Source organism: Amblyomma americanum, chromosome 1, assembly GCF_052857255.1.
Source record: "Amblyomma americanum isolate KBUSLIRL-KWMA chromosome 1, ASM5285725v1, whole genome shotgun sequence".
Taxonomy (NCBI): Eukaryota; Metazoa; Arthropoda; class Arachnida; order Ixodida; family Ixodidae; genus Amblyomma; species Amblyomma americanum.
In genome coordinates, this window is record NC_135497.1 from 280,463,339 (window position 1) to 280,482,244 (window position 18,906).

The window sequence follows — 18,906 nt, forward strand, 5'->3', positions numbered from 1 at the left end:
TGATCTAGCCGAGCAGGTGCGGCTTGGCGTCTGTAACAGTGCGTTCCACACACTGGATAGGCAGCGCCCCACCCTGCCACTCTGGCAGATGAGAGTTAATGGTTGAAGCCGAGAGGTTGGCCACCCAATGAACGCTGCCACAACGTTCTCGGCGTTAATACATGCAGCCCGCATATCTCTCTCACCCCTGCCACGTACAACCTAAACCCGCGATTGAGGCATCCACTGTCCCTGGAAGACAGTTATGTGCCCTTCCTGTCCTCAAAATCATCGGCATCATTGTCAACACCAACCCATTCTTCCATTCAGGTGCCCAACTACTTTATATCGTTGCTCATGTCGCGTGCACCCGATTTTTTCTTTTTTTTCTGTGCGCTCCTTTTCTGGCATGTGCACGTCTGCGCCCCGCCAGCTGGTTGGGCCAAGTGCAGTTTCGGCTGCACGGCTAGTGGGTTCCCCGTAGCCGGTGTCTGAAAATGATCTCCTAAAGAAGTGGCCAGTAGTACGCGTCGTTTACAAATAAATGTTTGCTCCAGGCATTGCAACTTTTTTAACTGCTCCCCTTGACATTCTAAGCGACTACTATCTTAAAGCACTCCTGGAATTACTGGCGCCACTATGTAAACAAGACTAAAATGAAATGGTCTCCAGATATTGGGAACTGCCATCCTTGCTGCTTTTCTCTCATCACACAAAAAAGAAATAATCCCCGCCCGTCCACTCTCGCCGCCATGGGGTCGACTCCTTTACTGAGCCATCGGCAGCCCTTAATGGGAGAGTCCTATGCAGCCGCACCGGTTATCCCACACGACGATGATGAAACATAACACCTAACACCCCGTAGGCAGTTGCTCATAGATGCCCTGAAAGGCTAACGGCAGAATAACGCTGGTGGTCATTCGTCAGTCACTGTCATCCGAGCCTTAAATAACTCATAGTTGCGGCCATGACCTTGTCCGGTCTGAAGTCATGTCACACTGACGATTAAAATTGACTCCACAAGAAAAAAAATACTTATGCACAGTGGGATTCGAACCACCATCCTTCCGTTCCCCAGCCGAGCGTGCTAACGACAATGCTACTTCCTGCGAACGCATATGTAGTTCTGCTCGTGCAGGCGGGGGCTTATTATTTTTCAATCTTTTTAGGTTGCCTAGCGCACAGGCAGGGAAACTTTATTTTTAATTTTTTTATAGTCCCGCACACACACAAAAAAATGTCTAGCGTAAGCAAGCCTGTTATACTTAGTGGCACGGGCAGGGACACTATATTTTTCGTTCTTTTTACAGTCCCACCATTATTTTTGTCTAGCGTAAGGACGCTCGAGAGTGCGCAAAGGTGTCGATCAGACGGATGCCTCCCAAATGCCCTCCAGTGTTTCCAGCATTTAGGATTCACAAACAATTGTGTACTTGAACAACATCTTAACTACACATCACGACACAAGCAGCAACACCGCGCTAAAGGCTTTCGCCTCACCAAACTATAGGTCAACAAAATGCCCCCTGAATTTTTCAAAGCAGCTATTGTTTCAGAAAAAAAAGTTGCCACAATTGTTTTCCAACGCCCTTCACTGGCTGCGTTTTTCCAGGGAAGGCTAAAAAAACTGGCAACCCTTTTGTTTCTGGATCATACTCGTATATCCAGGTTTCTTCCCTGATCGCTATGTCTGCTACATGCTGAGAATCACCATTTTAAATTGGCGGCACGTCTTCCGGCTCCATTCCACAAATCTTAGCTCGAAATTCCCATTTAATCTAACTGGAATTCCCAATGGTATTAACTGGTACAACCTGGAACCAGTAGGAAAATTCCGAAAGCCTAACCGGTTCCAATTGGTTCAATTACATTCCAATCGTAGAAATTCTTAGGTGCAATACGTGTGGCACCCATGGCAATACAAAACGATCTTGGATCCGAGAATATTAGGTAGAGAGAGAGAGAGATTAAACATTTATTGTATGTTTGTGTGGGTTCAAGCCTGGGCCAGGCACGGCCCCACTGCACGAGATGTCTTGTCAGCCCGTGTCGCTGCAGCATAGCCGCGGCCCTCGTGGTGGCGGTCTTCTGTGGAGGTCAGAGTGAAAGCAGGCGCCAGTGCACATGCGCAGGACAATAAACTGAGGGGTGTTATTGTTCTGCACATGTGCACTGGAGCCTCGCTATGCCGAACCACAAGGAAGAGCTTCTTCAGCGTCAGCGTCTCGGCTGCTTCAGTCAAGTAACGCAATTCGTTGTGGCACGTTATCTGAATAATATGACACGTTACCCAGTAACGGTACTGGTAAGTTGCTAGTTTCCTCTTTTTTGAAAGTGAGGTAAGTTTTTAGCAACATTCCACAACGCAAAGTAACAAGATCGTAACATTTCTGCAATAAGAAGGTAACATTTACACAATTTAAATTTAGTGTGATAATTGCGTTGCAGGTAATATACAGCTTTAACATTCTTTTACAGCGTTAGCACCATGTTACGGGTGGCGATGACGGTCATAATGGTTAGCTTAACTGCATCTTAAGCTCTCGCCCATTGTTACTGGTTCCTGACGATGCACATCAGAAAGCCAGCAACCATGTGCAAAAGCTGCTGAGCAGTTTCTTGTATAAGTGATTTGAGGAGTGTCAGATGCTAGCAGAAGGGAGTGCTTGTTGTGTAAAATGTAGGCAAGCTAAGCAACAGCAGCTACCATCAGCTCCATTGATGATGTGCCACCAAAAGAAAGGGTTGCACAGCACAGCAGGCCTGTGAGCTGAAGGCAATCATGGTAGCATACTGCTGCAGCTCGGCACGGAATTTACACAAGGCCCACCTGATTAAAGTGGTAAAGATGACATGAAAGCCATGCAGCATTTATTGTCTGTTGGCCCAGATATACCCGCCCCTTGATCTATGCAGTGAGCAGTAGCATTAAGCCCATGAAGTCTTCAGAGGAACAGTTGTCCTGCGCAAATAGCAAAACAAAAAAAAATTATCACAGATGCACTGAGAAGAAAAATGCATATATGGCAGCACTTCCCTGAAAAATGCCTAATAAGCTGCTGCAACATTTCGGCCACACTGGAACTATGCTAGCATAGCTGTTTGAAATACATTTTAGTACACTGAAAGAAAGTAGCAGTTCCAATTAAGCAGCTGGTCACGTGATTAGGAATTTTTTCGTCCTGAAGAAAGTCCCACTTATGACTTGACTTGAGGTTAAATTTCCCAAAGTGACTCAGACTATGAGGGACGCCATAGTGGAGGGCTCCGGATTATTTTGACCACCTCAACCCCATGTACCGTGAAACGTCAGTGCACAATACTTCACTGACATTGCACAGTATATGGACCTCTAGTATTCTGCCTGCATCGAAATGGGACCACCGCAGGCGGGGTTGAACCCACATCTTTCAGGTCAGCAGCCAAACACCATAATCACTGAGTTACAAATACCCCAAAATGAGGCAGATAAACACTGGTGTGTCAAGGAGGCACTTCACCACTGTAAATGTATACAATTGGATAGGAGGTATTCAAATGTCATGGGTGCCATTTTGTTGTCCAGCACGTAGCTTCAGCAGTGCAGACCAGACCTGGTGAGGATAAGCAGGGTAGTCACGCGTAGCGGCCTTTATGCATGCTCCACGAGCAACTAATGATGGCCATTGTCATGTCGGTGAATACTCCTGAGTACAGATTGAACAGTAAACCACAAATAATTAACTGCCTCAGGAACCTTTAATCTCGGCTTTCTTCAGATAACATTGTTTACAGCATGCCAAAGCTACAAATGTTTGTTGTTCTTTAAATAATGCTTCAAGTTCCAAAATTCTGCTTCGCTAAACAGTGATTCTGGTCATAAATAAAGCTTGAATTTGTTTGATTCTTTATCTCCAGCAGCTATTAAATAAATCATGGCCAGAACTGCGACACAGTGGAGGGCGCTAAGAATCTCTGGACCTTGCTGTTCGAGCCGTAGCTGGACTAGCTGTACTGTTTACGGAGCTATGAGGCATTACATATCACAGCAGTCAGGAGGACTGGTGAAGCATATGCATGCATTCTCATACAGAGGTCTGCCAGACGGCGGAGAATGTGGTGTGGTTTTGAATGGTGAGCTTACCACAATAATCAAGAAGTGAACAAGTGAAAAGCAAGAGGTAGGGTACCTAGAGAACATAGAACCATCAAACCTAGCCAATAATTCGAAGCTAAGTAGTAGAAGAAAATGTATCAAGGCCAGAATTGAGCAAACAGAAAGTTATGGAGGAAACCTAAAAGCAGCAACAAGCAAAGAGTATGCAGGAGCAAAATATAAGCAGTAAGAGACAGACAGCAAGTAAGCTCCGATTTGTTGATGCTGCTGTTAAGTATCTACGAATATGAATTGCAGTGTATGCTTGAGGACATAAGCAGAGAAAGAACTGCAAAGGCATAAGAGTAAGCAGAAACCACAAGTGAAGTCCAATAGTCTCGAAAGGAACCAACAGCCTATGATGAGTAGAGGAACATTAGAAGTGGTAAGGGAGCTCTATGTAAGCCAAGCAGAGTTTGGAGAGCTAGACCATGAGAAAGAAATTATCAGGAGATACAGAATTGCCTGTAGTGAACTCGGTGGGCATCCCTGTGTTCTGAAGCAGCCTAATGATGTTGTTCAAATGAAAAGCCACATCTTGAAAATTGGATGCTAACAATGAGGCTTGAGATTAAATGCAGGAAGAATAGTAGGCCACAGAAATGAAAATGTTAGCAGCAAGACTGGACTATGGCAACACAACCTGAATTGTCAATACTCTGGCAGAAATTAAAAGAAGAAAATGGATTTGGGCAGGGCATACAATGAATCACCAATGGTCTCTTCATGATGGATTTTAATGGTACAAGGGCATCTGCACCTCTGTCAAACCACGCGTGTTTTAAAATTTGAAAACATTCTGCTCTACTGCACTACTCCGCCTAAAGTTTAGACACAAACATCAAGGTCCATGATCACTTTGCTAGTAATTCATGCCACCGGTGCTTGCCCACCAATTGTCAATGACCTGGACCACATTAATAGGAAGACCTGGGCAGCAAGCATTGCAGACTTGTCAAATTTGAGTGCTACGAGAACAATTTGGCACTAAATTTTCAGCACAAAAACAGCCTCGGAAAGAGGACACCAGGGTCCGCTTAACATAGAGCTGATGTTTGCAAGTGCCCGCTGTACACTAAAAAAATGTACAAATCAACTAGCCACACATGCATCAAGAAAGCTTAGAAAACGCAGAGAAATAGAAAATAGGCTTACTGTGGCAAGTTTAAGTTCACCATTCCAACCGACACCACATTCTCCACAGCCGGGTAGACCTCTGTACTAGAATGTGTGCATATGCTTACTGCAGTGAACATTATTTAACTGTCCCAACAGGACACAAGAGCTTGTCAATTAAAGGTGTAGGTTGAATTAGTGGAAATCAATTGGTCTATAAAATCTCTGCACATATAGCAGTTACTGTGTCATGAGCTAAATGGTCAGTTTAAAATTTAAAATAAACATGCTGCAACATATACAAAAACATGCTTTTTAAACAATCTATACAAAAAATGCTTTATGTGCTCTCTCTTACATGACATCAGTTAATCGCATCATAGTGTTAGTAGTACACAAAATGCACGTGCAGAACACATACATGCACCGCTTTTGTTCATATCTTACCACGGCCTGTTATGTGCTGGGCAAGAAGCAGGTAGTGACTAATGTTGTATTGCAGCCTTTTTTCTGGTAAAATTTGAATCATGTGAAGTGCAGCTGAAAGAAGTTTTTTTAATACAGAAGTATACTTCATGCAATACAACAAAAAGTGCACAGCCCCATGCTGAGTAGTGGTTTAAACCAATAGTGAGCATTTTAATACTCAAAAATGCGATGCAAGTCAGTGATGCTGGAGGCATAAAACTATATATTGTGAGGTACCAAGAGTTAATGTGAGCAATCCTGCCTTTAAGAGATATTGTCAATATATATGCTCCTGAATGAACTAAAGTTATTCTTAGGAGCATTCAGAGCAACACAAATTTGCAAAATGCCATTAGACAGAATAGGCCTTTTATGAACCAGTTGAAAATGTAAAGTATTTGGCTTTAAGACCACACTGTGCATGCTGTAACGCCAAAACGGTTGCATACAAGCAATTTGTGTACTAAACCCCTAGTTTTATGGTGGGTCGGTACTGCCCAATTTTTACTCAAGGTAGTGAAAAATATGTGCTATAATACAGACCTCTGCTTGCTGAAAGCAACAAATACCGGGCTTTTAAGGAAGGAAAGAAGTTACGAAGTTTTCCTGCAGGTTTTGCACTTCAGGCTAGTTATTTGAAAATATCAATCCCTGACCCGCAATGATTGAAGTTTCAACAAACAACATTTAAATTGTAATATAGAAACACTCTTATTTGACATATGACTTTTCAAAAACCTGCATTTCATGGCAGCTGTCAAGTAGCCCTGATAAAGAGAAACGAGTAATGACACACAACCAAGCCCTTCTAGGCAGAAAATGGCACATTTTCAACTATATCCTCGTGATTAGCTTTAAAGTAAGTGTTAAACAATACAAATCCTTGATTTCCTTCATGACTTACCACTGGTGTATACATACAAAGATAACCGTACAAGATATGGTTATCTGCACCTTGTAAGGCAATCGTAAGGCTTACTCGAAAGGTAACTCGCCATAAAAGGAGTGCACGGTAGAGAGAGTAGGCAGACGATATCTTGACACTCACAAAGTGACCAAGGGGAGGGGAAAGCATCAGGGTGCTTACCAATGTTTCGACAAGAGGACGTCTTCGTCTGGGATCAACATACTCAGAGGAAACTTAAAACTCTCTGAAGTAGAGGGTTGTCCACTCTTAATGCGAACACGCGAGCACATGGCCATGCTCTTTAAAGGGACACTGCATCTGACATTGCCGCACATCAAAGCGAAGTGACAGATGACATCATCATCATCAGCCTGACTACGCCCATTACAGGGCAAAGGTCTCTCCCATGTCTCTCCAATTAACCCTGTCCTTTGCCGGCTGCGTCCACTCTATGCCTGCAAACTTGTTAATCTCATCCGTCCGCCTAACTTTCTGCCGCCCCCTGCTACACTTGCCTTCTCTTGGAATCTACTCAGTTACCCTTAAGGACCAGTGGTTATCTTGCCTTCACATTACATGCCCTGCCGAAGCCCATTTCTTCCTCTTGATTTCGACTACGATATCATTAACCCGCATTTGTTCCCTCACCTACTCTGCCCGCTTCCGCTCTCTTAATATTACACCTATCATTCTTCTTTCCATAGCTACCCATGTTGTCCTTAAAGGGGCCATGACATGGTCGTTCTTCATATTGCAGTTTTGTGCTTCATTAACTAATACAAGAGCTTATGATTGAATTTCCGAAATTTGGCTGCCCTGGACGCGCTGTGTATTCCAAAAAATGCGATCGAAATTGAGACCGGGAGACTCCTCCCACTGGCGGCGACCGCCATATTTAACGCTCTCGTGACGTCGTTAGGACATGCACGGAGCTACATAGTCTGCTCTCGTTGCTGCAATATACACAGCGAGGTCTTATTTCCCCATGTACTTTCGCGGGCGATCGAAGTAGCAGTCATCCCCCATATATGAGTGACTAGTGCCGCAAAAGCGATAACAGTAACGGAGTTTTTCTTCGGTATAGGTAGGGTCTGGTCACACTATAGGCCGATGCGACGCCGATTGAGGTCGGTGGGCTGGTTGGTATGCAAATGCAGTCGCTGACGCACTGGTCTGTTACGCTAGACCGACGACTACGCCAGCACGATCAATGACCGCGTATCGTAGTAATGTTAAGTGTCAGCTTAGTGGAAACCAGAAGAGTGTAGTAGGAGACTAGTTGGTATGACATTCTATGAACTTAAGAATTTTCAAACTTATTGGACCTCATGCTAGCCACAGCGCCATATGCGGCGTGCGTGCACCAGCGAAGATGTGCTTTCGATCAGTGCCTGTGAATAGAACCGATCGGCGAGGCAAGCGCCACGACACGGGCAGCAAACGCTGCATGACGGTGCCGCTCGACGCTCGCCGCCGTCGTCTGCTTGTGCAGCCGAGCGAAAGCTTCACGCCCGGTGAGGTGATGGCCGGAAAAGCTGCGCTTGTGTGCCATATCCGTGTCGAAAAAAGCGAAACGACCGGCTACATATCATATCTTCACACTTTCTTACTAATCAGCGAGGAACATTTGCCATATTCTTGAATTTTGGTCAACGGTGGACCGCCAGCCCCTTTCGTGACAAGGCCTAGCGAGTACGCAGGATTCGCGTGTGCGATTTCTGCGATTGTGGAGCGCAAATTCGCATGTTTTAGCGCCTGCAAATAGCTGTCGAGCGTAGTTTTGGCTACAGTGCCCTCAAAGCAACGACTGCCTACATCGCAGGACGAGAGTACATAAGGGGAAGTGCCGATATGTGACCCGGTCTGTGTAGCATGCGCAGAAGGCAGCCGGCAGCAGCCGTCGGCACCGACTGTGGACAACAAGTCTGGTTGTTTTCATTAATTCAAGTAATGTCCAAATGTATTTTTAGCCAAAACGATCTAAAATTGAATTTTGGTGTCATAAGAGAAAGCAGATATAATTAGCGGAAAGCACCTGTATCGTACGCGAAGCATTTCCCAAGTAGGCGATATAGCATCATCGGCACTTATTACAGTGCTATCATGGTGTGTAAATGAGTAAAGGTGCAATTAGTGAGCAAGAGTACGCAATATTTAGGATAAGGAGAACCCACCTTGCGCTTTATGCCACGCAAACGAGCAGTACTGTTTGCACACAGCCATGTAAACAACCTCGGTGCGGGGCTGCAGTTGTAATCGTCGCACTTTTGGGCCACAATGAGCACGCACAGCAAAACGCTAAATGCTGTACTGTTATTTTGAAGTACTCATTTAGACGGTGGCGGCTATCCATCCGTGCAGGTAGTTAAAGCATTCGAGTCGCGTAGGGTTTTGCAAGCAGCTTGGTTCCTGCAAAAGGGTTCTCGAAGGTAATGTATGTTCGAATTACAAACGAGTATATGCAGCGGGGAAGTCGTCGCACTCGGCACTTTTCTATGCTCTTTTCGTGCCTCAAGGTTACTGTAGTGCCACCTTTTGATAATTTGAGTAATTATCGAGCCGATGAATAGCAGACAAGCTACAAAAAGCCGCGGCTTTCACTGCGCACATCGGCGAAGGCATGCACGGCACGTGCCGCTTTTCACATACAGGAGCACTTGACTGCTCAAAAGAGACCACACTCATAACATACGAACAGCATGCTTCTAAGCGTAAATAATAAAGCAGGGGTACATCGATTTCTGTTTCCTCAACAATCGGAAAACGGGCGTCACGAGCAAGTCTGCCTTCCCAAGGATCACTCAGCTTGCGTACTAAGTTGAAGGCTTCCTAAAAGAGAACACGGAAAACGCATTTCGCTAAGCTAAAAGAAAAAAAACTTTTCGAGCAACCGCTGTCTACGGTATGCATACAAACACGTCAACAACTCGCAGCAGATGAAGCGGACATGCCCTCGTGACGTCAGTGATCAAAGGTTGCCAGACAAGCAAGCAGTTCGCAGAAGAAACGAAAAAAAATTCGTTTTAAAAGTGTTTACCACAGAATCAACTGAAAATTCGGGGAATTGTAATTTAACCTGTTGGGAATTAAAGACGATAAGCAGGGTATGTAGGCTGTCATGGCCCCTTTAACCTGAGCTGAACCCGAAAGTTAGCCTCTACGTTTCTGCCTCGTAGGGAAGTACTAGCACTACATTCAGGTCCACCTTCTCCTGCGCCATTTTGCAGCGATGAGTGGCTCTGTCGTACGCAATGGGCCCCTAAAGAGTGCGGCCACGCGCTTGCATGTTTGCACTAAAAGTGCAAACATGCATATTCCGGCACTGGCGTAATTACTTAAAAAGGTCTCACACGTGGTCAGATATATCGTTTCTTTCATCCTACCCCCCCAGACTAAACCAGTCTTTCATTCATTGTTATACTTTTACCTTATTTGCCCTGCACCTACTACTATCACTTCTCAGGAACCCTTGGCTTCCACACTCCTTCCCCCCCTTCTGCCCTTTCTCTGAACCCGCCCTCATTTTCTCTTTTCCTTTCAATTTTTTTTGACAGCTGGAGACACAGCCTTTCAAGCTATCTCTCCATGCTCCACACCCCAAGATTCCTTTCTACTGAGCTCGCCTTTTTCTTTTCACAGTTTTGCAGGTCCACCGGCTAATCCTCTTTAGCAGTCATCATGCCTAGACAAGATGCACTCTCCAAATCATTCCCGCATCGCACCCTCCTCCCCCTCACCGGGCCTTCCTCCTAGGAGTGAAAGCCCTATATAAACCCTGCCAATGACGAATGCTTTGCCCAGACGAAGAAAAGTCCTCTCGACGAAATGTCGGCAAGCACCCCGAGGGTTTGCCCTCCCTTAATCAGTTTGTGAGATACCAAGGATAAGTGTTCAAGCAAACATACCACACAAAAACACATTTTTTAGTAACACCGCGCCGTAAGGGAAGGGATAAAGGAGAGAGTGAAAGAAGAAAGGAAGGAAGAGGTGCCATAGTGGAGGGCTCCGGAATAATTTCGACCACCTGGGGATCTTTAACGTGCACTGACATCACACGGCACATGGGCGCCTTAGCGTTTTTTTTTTTTTATGGAGGAAAAACGATAAGGCGCTCGTGTGCTGTGCGATGTCAGTGCACGTTAAAGATCCCCAGGTGGTCGAAATTATTCCGGAGCCCTCCACTACGGCACCTCTTCCTTCCTTTCTTCTTTCACTCCCTCCTTTATCCCTTCCCTTATGGTGCCGTTCAGGTGTCCAACGATATATGAGACAGATACTGCGCCATTTCCTTTCCCTCAAAAAACCAATTATTATTATTATTATTATTAGTAACACGATAGGCTTAGAGCCTCTACTCTTGACCATATTCTGAATCATGCTCTGGTGGCTTACTATACCAAAATACTGGACATGACAAAAACAGCTAATTTGTGAGGGCTATTGTTTGCAGTATGTTAAATTAAAACATCTACTACAATAATGAAACGAAACCACCAGTATCGACATCAATGTACAATTTGCTGTAACATACGGCCCCAACAAGGTCAATCTAGCTGGATGTAAATTCTCTTTTTACATTTCTAAACTGCGTGCATTATTTCTAGAAAGCGCGAGAACAGAAGCTCATACATAGTGCCAAAGAACAGAGTGTATAATAATACCACTTATTAGGTGCTATCAGCAAATGCAAAGAGCAAAGCTTTGTAAATGGTAATCTGGAGTTGCAGAAAATCAGAAATAAGTGCAATTCAATTGAGATCTAGCCTGGGATCTGGGTGGAATGGCTGCCATTACTTTAGCAACAAAATGATACTGTACCAAACATACCTGAAGCAGAACAGCTATACCCCTTGCAAGTTCTGCACTATACCCAGTACCAAGGTAGTGCTAAACGTAGCCTGGATCTTTCAACCAACAGTAAGCATGTGAAAACTTAGAATGTGAAATTAAACAGAACAAATTTCATGTTTACATTGTTGCACTTTTTTAAGCACCCTGTGATAAGGCATCAGGTCATATTTGCCATGCTGCAATATCGGGTCAGTTGAGTGCTTTTCACAATTCCCGAAACTTCATGCTTCTTGCTCACTCCATTCACCCGATATTTTGTGCAGTGACTTCTTCAGGTCGTTGCCCGTGCACAGACATCAAGTATCAGCCACCAACAAGGATGGGTGTTAAAAACTGATTCAGAACAGAATGAAAAATTTAAAAAAAGCACAAGTCTTTTGTTTTCAGAAGGCTACATACAGAGATGCTGCAGAATTCTTTTTGCACTGAGATGAATGCTCAAAATATCATCACTCATTAACTCTTTTGTTACCACACCTATTCAAATCGATCACTGGTGATCGATGCATTTATTAAATCGCCGATTTCGACATGTTGGAATCGTTTCTCGTGCACCTAACGCCACCCATTGGGTAGTCTTGGCACTACATTTGTAGAATCACGGCCGGTCTCGAGGGGGGCACGCGCTCTTTCATACGGCCTGCGCATTCGCCGCAGAAGCAATGTTAGTTTTTCTCCGGCAGTTACGCCGTCCGCCGCCGCTAGAGGCGCGACGACCCCACCACTCGCTCCCCGCCTGCATCTGCGGCGGCGGGTGGCTTTTTCCTGCTTTCGCGCTGTGGTCCGCTGCTTCATGGTGAGCACAGCACCGAAGTCAAAGAAAACAAAATGCAGAACTATGTCGAGCATTGCTGGTTTTCAATCCAGAAGGAAATACTGTGATCACTTCCTCTCTTAAATATCATGGTCCGTGATTAAATGACAAGTTAATGTTAAGAGGAAGATAATGAAAACTCAGAGAACGAACATTTTGTGCTCGTCCCATAAAAATGTACTATATCGGGGAAAAACTTCAAAATGCCTTTCCAAGAAGAAATCTCGGACGTCGCGTGCTTGCAACCTGCTCTGCTCCAGCAGCCAGGGTTGGGTTCCGTCTATAACCGTTCCTTTAGCGAATGACATGACGTGTTTTCCTAGGGAGCACCATGAATTCTTGCTAATGCCGCTGTTGTGCAAACTTAAAGCAGCTGCGCTTGAAATTTCAGTAGCTATATTTGCTCTGCAGAACCCTTTACTCTTTGAAACTCGCCATCCAAGTATTACATGCCGCATATCATTCTACGCACTCAAAGAACCTGATGGAAGATGAACTATAGAAGCTGAAAGCCTTGCTTTTTAGCCAAATATAAGGGTAGAATGTGTTGACGTCTGTGCTCGAAGCATATGTTCAACCATACACAGTCGGGCTCAAGAAGTGAGCGCGCAAACGTTAATCCGTTGTTTCAGATTTCGCCCATGGGAAAGGGGCTGACTACGCGGTCTTTGCGTAAAGCGTAAGGGGCAAAATGTAAAAGCTTCACGGTTACCACTCACGCGGGCGAATTGGGAGCGCGCGCGCGTTCCCCTTCGGAGTTAACGGCGGTCGCAGCGGCGGAGCGGTGGGGCAGTGGCAACCCCACCGAGGTGCTGTGGGAGGCGAAAACAGACCCCATTGCGAAGGCCATAAGAAGAAAAGTGCGCGCTCCCCTCGAGACCGGCTGTGGTAGAATCTGTTTGAATTTTCTCGTTCCGGCGATGTTCTGATTTTTGATGGGGTTTTTTGAGAACTAATGTGCTTGTGTTGTTGCAAAAGAGGGCGTGGCAGCCGTGACTGAAAAAAAAAAAACCTGCCACTCGTGGTAATGCAGCATTAACATAAAATTTTTTTGATCAAAAGACTTCCAGCAAGTCAAATATTGAATCATATTGTCGGCTTTGTTACCTGAAGGTGCTGAGTGGTGATAATTACCCGAAAATGATGCCAGCTATTCACTAGTGAGCTTTGAATCGGGTGGTTTTATTCGGGTGGTTTTATTCCACGAAAACGCATTTCTGAACGTCCGCCACATGTCCAACATGTATGCCCAGCCTTTATAGCCAGTTCGCAGCAGTTTTGGTTTCGCTTCTCTTGTTAAATTCGCTAGAGGGCCGCATACGGTGTTACGATACCACTATAGCGCGAGTCGCTCCGGTCGCTGCCATGGCGCCATCATCCCACGCGACTGAGCCGCGTGGAAAGAGCGAAAGTATCTTACACCCGCACCCGATTTTAGTGACGAGGATTCGAGCTACGAGTCCAAAGATGACAGTACTTCCGCTTCATGTTCTGACGGCGACGATGTTTCAAGTCAGCCTGGGACATCCGCAGCCGTTCACCGGTGAGTTACTTTTATGGCCTTGAGCAGTCCCCGACGTCGTTGCGCTTATCTGCCGACCATTGTGCACAAGCTTAGAGCTGTTCTTATCTGCAGGGTCCGTACTTCGCTAGGCCAGGATGTGCTGCCGCCAGCTGTGAAGAAACTTCAGTTCACGGCAACAAGGCCACCCGGAGCACATCTTGGCCCAGCAGTACGGAGCAGCGCAAGACATTTTACGATGGCGCACAATTTTTTTCTGCTATTATTCATTGCAGAGGCAATGAATACCATCTGCAACAACACAAACAAATATGCTTAGATGCATGTTTTGGAGTTTCCAAGCTATGCTGAAAGAGATGGGTCATAGAAAGAAGTGACTCCTGACGAACTACTGATGTTCATTGGACAGCTAATTTATATGGGCATCGTGAACGTGCCACCCATCACCTTTACTGGAACACCAGTGGGCTTTTTTCAGGGCTTCTTCTGTAGAACATTATGGCAAGGAGACAGTTTTCTGCACTTCTGTGCTTCCTAAGTGTCACTGATCCGGAGGCGACTACTGTAGCTTCGGACGGCAAGCTACACCCCATATTGTGGCTTCTGCAACACATGAATACCACTTGAGGAGAACTTTTTCAACCTGCGCCGAAACTCTCTGTCGATAAAAGAATGGTGAAGTTAAGAGAAAGATCGGGTATTTGGCAATACAAGCGGGACAAAATTGTAAAGTCGGGATATAAATTGTGAGTGCTTGCCGATACGTAGACTGGCTAACCCGTTACATTTTATTTGTACGTAGGCAAGCGGGAAACAGCCAGTGCAAGTGGACTAGCATTTGATGTGGTGACGCAACTGTGCAATAAGTACCTCAATCATTGAAATCGTTACCTACATGGCTAACTTTTACACATCTGTGTCTCTCTTTGCTCACTTGCTGGATCACAAAACCCTCGCTTGTGGCACATGTAAAAATTGTCAGTGCTTCCCACCTGAACTGAAGGACGTGTCGTGGGAGAAGGCAAAGAGAGGTGATGTTTGGTGGCTCCGGTGGAACACCATCCTCTATTTGCAATCGAAGGACAGGAAGTGGTCCATATGATGTCTACAGCACACACTGCCAGCAGGCCTGTTACAGCCACAAGAAGAGAGAAGAGGGGGCGTGTGAACTATCATCCCAATCACGAAGCTGCTACTGATTGAGGAATAGAATTCTGGGATGCTTGGTGTTGATAAGTCGGACCAGTTGATTTCATCTCATAATGTTTTGATGAAGTGCATGAGATGCTGGAAAACCCTCTCCTTTCATTGTATTGACATTGCTGTTGTCAATAGCTTCTTTTTTTTTTCAAGACTACCACCAGAAACACCTCTCAACACCGAAATTTCAAAGAAATACCCACTTCGACCAACTTTCTTTTCGGACAGAGCTCACCCAACAGCTGCTCAAGCTTGACGATGAAGAGGTTGCCGAAATAGATCCTGTCCCAAAAGAAGTGCCGCACCATTCGCAGAAGATGCCGAAAAGGCGAAACTGCAGGATGTGCTAATCAGGAGCAAAAAGTCTAACAGAAGACGAACATTTTCTGCGAAAAGTGTTGAGTGCACCTGTGCCTCATGAAAACCAGGAACTGCTTCACCGCATGACATGAGAAATGAGGCTGTTTCCACCTGTAGTTTTTTTTGTGTAGCTGAAGAATGGCACTGTACAGATAGTTTATTTTTTTTTAGTCAGTGTTCCTGGGTCATTTATCTTCAAAATGTATATTCTAAATTTTCTTTGATTATATTGCGTCTGTAGATATGTTTTTTTCTCTTATTTTTTTTTTCAATTCACCACAAAAATGCATATTTTCAAAATTTTTTGTCCCCTAATAAATTTTTTGCTCTGTAAATTAATTTTTTGGAAAGAGCATTCTATTATGTTGAATTTTGTATGCTCCAACGTGGGCTGCAGTATTACTTTTACTGGCAAAAATATATCTTCCAAGACCAATAAAAAACGGCCGTTTTCTCGCGGTAACGAAAGAGTTAAGAGTATCATGTGTGGCCACAGAGAAAATCACTGCATTTTTCATTTTTTTAAAGAACAAGCAATTACCGCGAATTCTGCTTAAATGAGCTACGGCTTAACGTCTATACTTTGAGGAACTGAAAGGGACGAAGTTAATCTAGCTCCCTTTTCCCTGGTATTGGACTGACTGGTGGCTCCACTCTAAACTTTGATGCGCCCTCGATGCACTTCCATGTCAAAGTGCTCAGAAGTAACTCGCAGCTTCCAGCATGATGTGGCACTTGTTTGCCATCCATCCATCCCTTGGCACTTCGAGGTTCCTGAACACATTGAATACCAATCAATATTTGCACTGTCCATCAAGTTCCTCATGGTGTGGTGCATCTTGACAGAAAGCATGATAAGAGAAGTTTGCGAGGATAAGGTGGCCACAGCTGGCAGAGGACAGGGTTAACAGGAGAGGTATGGGAGAGGCCTTTGTCCTGCAGTGGACATAGGCTGCTGATGATGATGACAAACACTGTAGTGTTGGCCCGGGGCGTGCCAAGTGAAAGGAGCCATGACTCAGTGGCTTGAAAATGACGTACAAGGGTTTGTTCACTGGACAAAGAAGAGTAATTTATAGACTGAATGACCCTTATGTGTCTTAGGAGTGCATGCTCATGAGAGGTGATTGCAGCTGTCAACGCAGCTGTCCACCGAAGTTTTTAGTCCATGTCGAGATAACACATGGGGTAACATACTCCTGTTTTGCTGCTGAAGGCAAAATCGTCAGCGAGTGGAGTTGCCTTGCTGTTCATTGTGGATACCTACTGCTCAAAGGAAAGAAAACTAGGGTAGAGGAGATACAGCATTTCACATTATGCTTTGATTAAGTGCAGTGAGAATGAAACAGACTAGTGACTTGTCTTATGATGTTTGCACTCCTTACTTTGCACCAGAGGCAAATAAATTTGTGTGCAGTTGACCTACTGCTTGCCACTCTGCTAGAAGAAATGAATCCAGGTCATAGAAAGTCTACAAAGAGAAGAGTGATGCTGCATGTGCACGTAAAAGAACCCCAGGTGGTCGAAATTTCCGGAGCTCTTCACTACGGCGTCCCTCATAGCCTAAGTCACTTTGGGACGTTAAACCCCCATAAACCATACACCAAACTATTTCTCTGAACGGTCCTGAAATATACTAATTTTTTTTTACGGCCTGACTACATATTGTAATCTTTGCATGGAATATAAGGTTGATGGACTGGGAAAAAAAAGCCAGGAATGTTAACTTTGGTACCTTGGTACCTGGACAAACAGCTGACCCACTGGGCGTCCCCAGGGGCTTTGTTGCCAGGCACGCCTAGCAACAGCAGCCACTCGTCCAGATCCAAAGGAACCACGCGAATGATTACCGAAAGGTTAAGTGTAAGGAGATCAGATGCATGAACACTAAACAGCTTTTCAGCGTTGTTGCAGTGGCATGTATGGTTCCATATGCCTCTAGACTATATCTGGTAATAAACAAGTTACCCGAAGACCACCTCGTGCGCAGAATCATCTCAAAGCACATCCTACAGGCAGTACCAACATGGACAGTTTGTGCTATTGAATCCAAAAGTTTACGCTGATTGACTAATGTTGCTTCAAATAGAGACGGAAAGCGCATGCACGTCGTACTGATGTTATCGTGAACATAACATGCGACGAGACGCAGGGTTACAATACAAGCAAAAACACTGCGCGGTTAAATAAGGGGGAAAAACGTTTTCCAAATTTGTGAACAGAATGCTCACCTTGACACAAGTTCGCCAAACCGGAGATGTTTCCGTTTGGCTGCCACCAAAGTCACTAGCGATGCACAGAAACGAGAAATACAGTGCCACTGACTTTCCTTGAGCAATTTCGGTCGATTAAACTTCAAACTGTTCGCACCGAAAAACGTTCACTTCACTTCGACAAGTACCGTACGCCGCGCTCTAAGCTAGGGCACTGTAGCGCTATTTACTTGCTATTTACAGAGTTACAGAGAAGCACAACAAATTCATAGCGCCATTCGCGTATTTGCGTCCATGCTCGCGTTGTTGACGTCGCAAAGGCGCGCAACGTTATGTTTTTAACCAGAGTTATGTATTTAATTTGACGGTAGCTTTTTTAACTTACAACCTTAATTGTTTGGTACATTAAAATTTTTATTTTCGTTGCATGAACGTTGTTACCGTCACGGCTGCGGCTTAGCAAAGTCGAAGCGCTGGCCAAGCCCACAGTCGGAACGCAGTGAACAGGGGACAGCATCGGGAACAAGTGCTTTGGTGCAGTTTTTGTTCTTCTGTGTTCGCTGCGTGTGTCCCGTGCGTTGTATTGTCGTTAGTGTGTGTGTATATGCGGCCCGTACGCCGCATTGGATTGTACAACCGTACTTGGTGTCCCATGCGGCGTCGATGCATAGTAGAAAGACGGTGCTTCTGAGAATGCGCGCTACAATGCCAGTGGCCCTGCACGAAAGAGTCGACTTGAAGCCGACGGAAAAGCTGCTCTCCCTCGTGGGACTGCAAGAATCTGGCGAGGAACAGTTGACGCGCGTTTCGTAGGATGATTCCGTTTATCACGCCAAAAAAATCAGCGCTGGCCAACAGCACTGATGAACTGCTGCTGCATTATGATATAAACACCTGCCTAGTGTTTGATACAAGCTTGTTGGACGTGAACGTGGCCACGAGTGGTATTCATTGAGTAGGAGGTGGCACCAGTCGATACCTGAGGACGATTACTGTTTGCCCGCGTCCTGGCGCCTCGCATCCTACTGCATGCATGGGCGTTAATTATTTATATCTGAATTTCACACGTAGTTGATCTGTCGCAAATATTACAACCGCATCGTTCTAACGTGCCGTCTGAAGAGCACCCTTTTTCATTTTTTTTTAGGGACGGGGTGGGGGGCAATGAGCGGTTGCTCAAATGTCATTGTTTATTATTTTGATCTTGAGGGTTGGACCATACTCGCCTGTTGATTGCGCTGTAAGCTATGCATTCATTGGGCAGAAATTTATTTGCTGTTGTGTTAGCACAGGTTTAATGATTGTCATTGTACTGTGGTGCCATGTCCAAATAGAATGCCT

The 18,906-nt window shown here is 45.1% G+C and overlaps 1 long non-coding RNA gene across 3 annotated transcripts; it reads right to left on the reverse strand.

The window, feature by feature from the left end:
• Positions 1-2,813: 2,813 nt before the first annotated feature.
• Positions 2,814-17,902, reverse strand: LOC144115188 (uncharacterized). Of its 3 annotated transcripts, XR_013311301.1 has the most exons (5): positions 17,584-17,902; positions 14,785-14,921; positions 8,780-9,014; positions 5,678-5,770; positions 2,814-2,941 (listed from the first exon to the last, which is right to left on the reverse strand). It is a non-coding gene; the product is annotated as an uncharacterized LOC144115188 (long non-coding RNA). The 3 variants fall into 3 exon arrangements; XR_013311299.1 differs by lacking the exon at positions 8,780-9,014 and having other exon boundaries at positions 17,584-17,897; XR_013311300.1 differs by lacking the exons at positions 5,678-5,770; positions 8,780-9,014 and having other exon boundaries at positions 17,584-17,883.
• Positions 17,903-18,906: the final 1,004 nt, after the last annotated feature.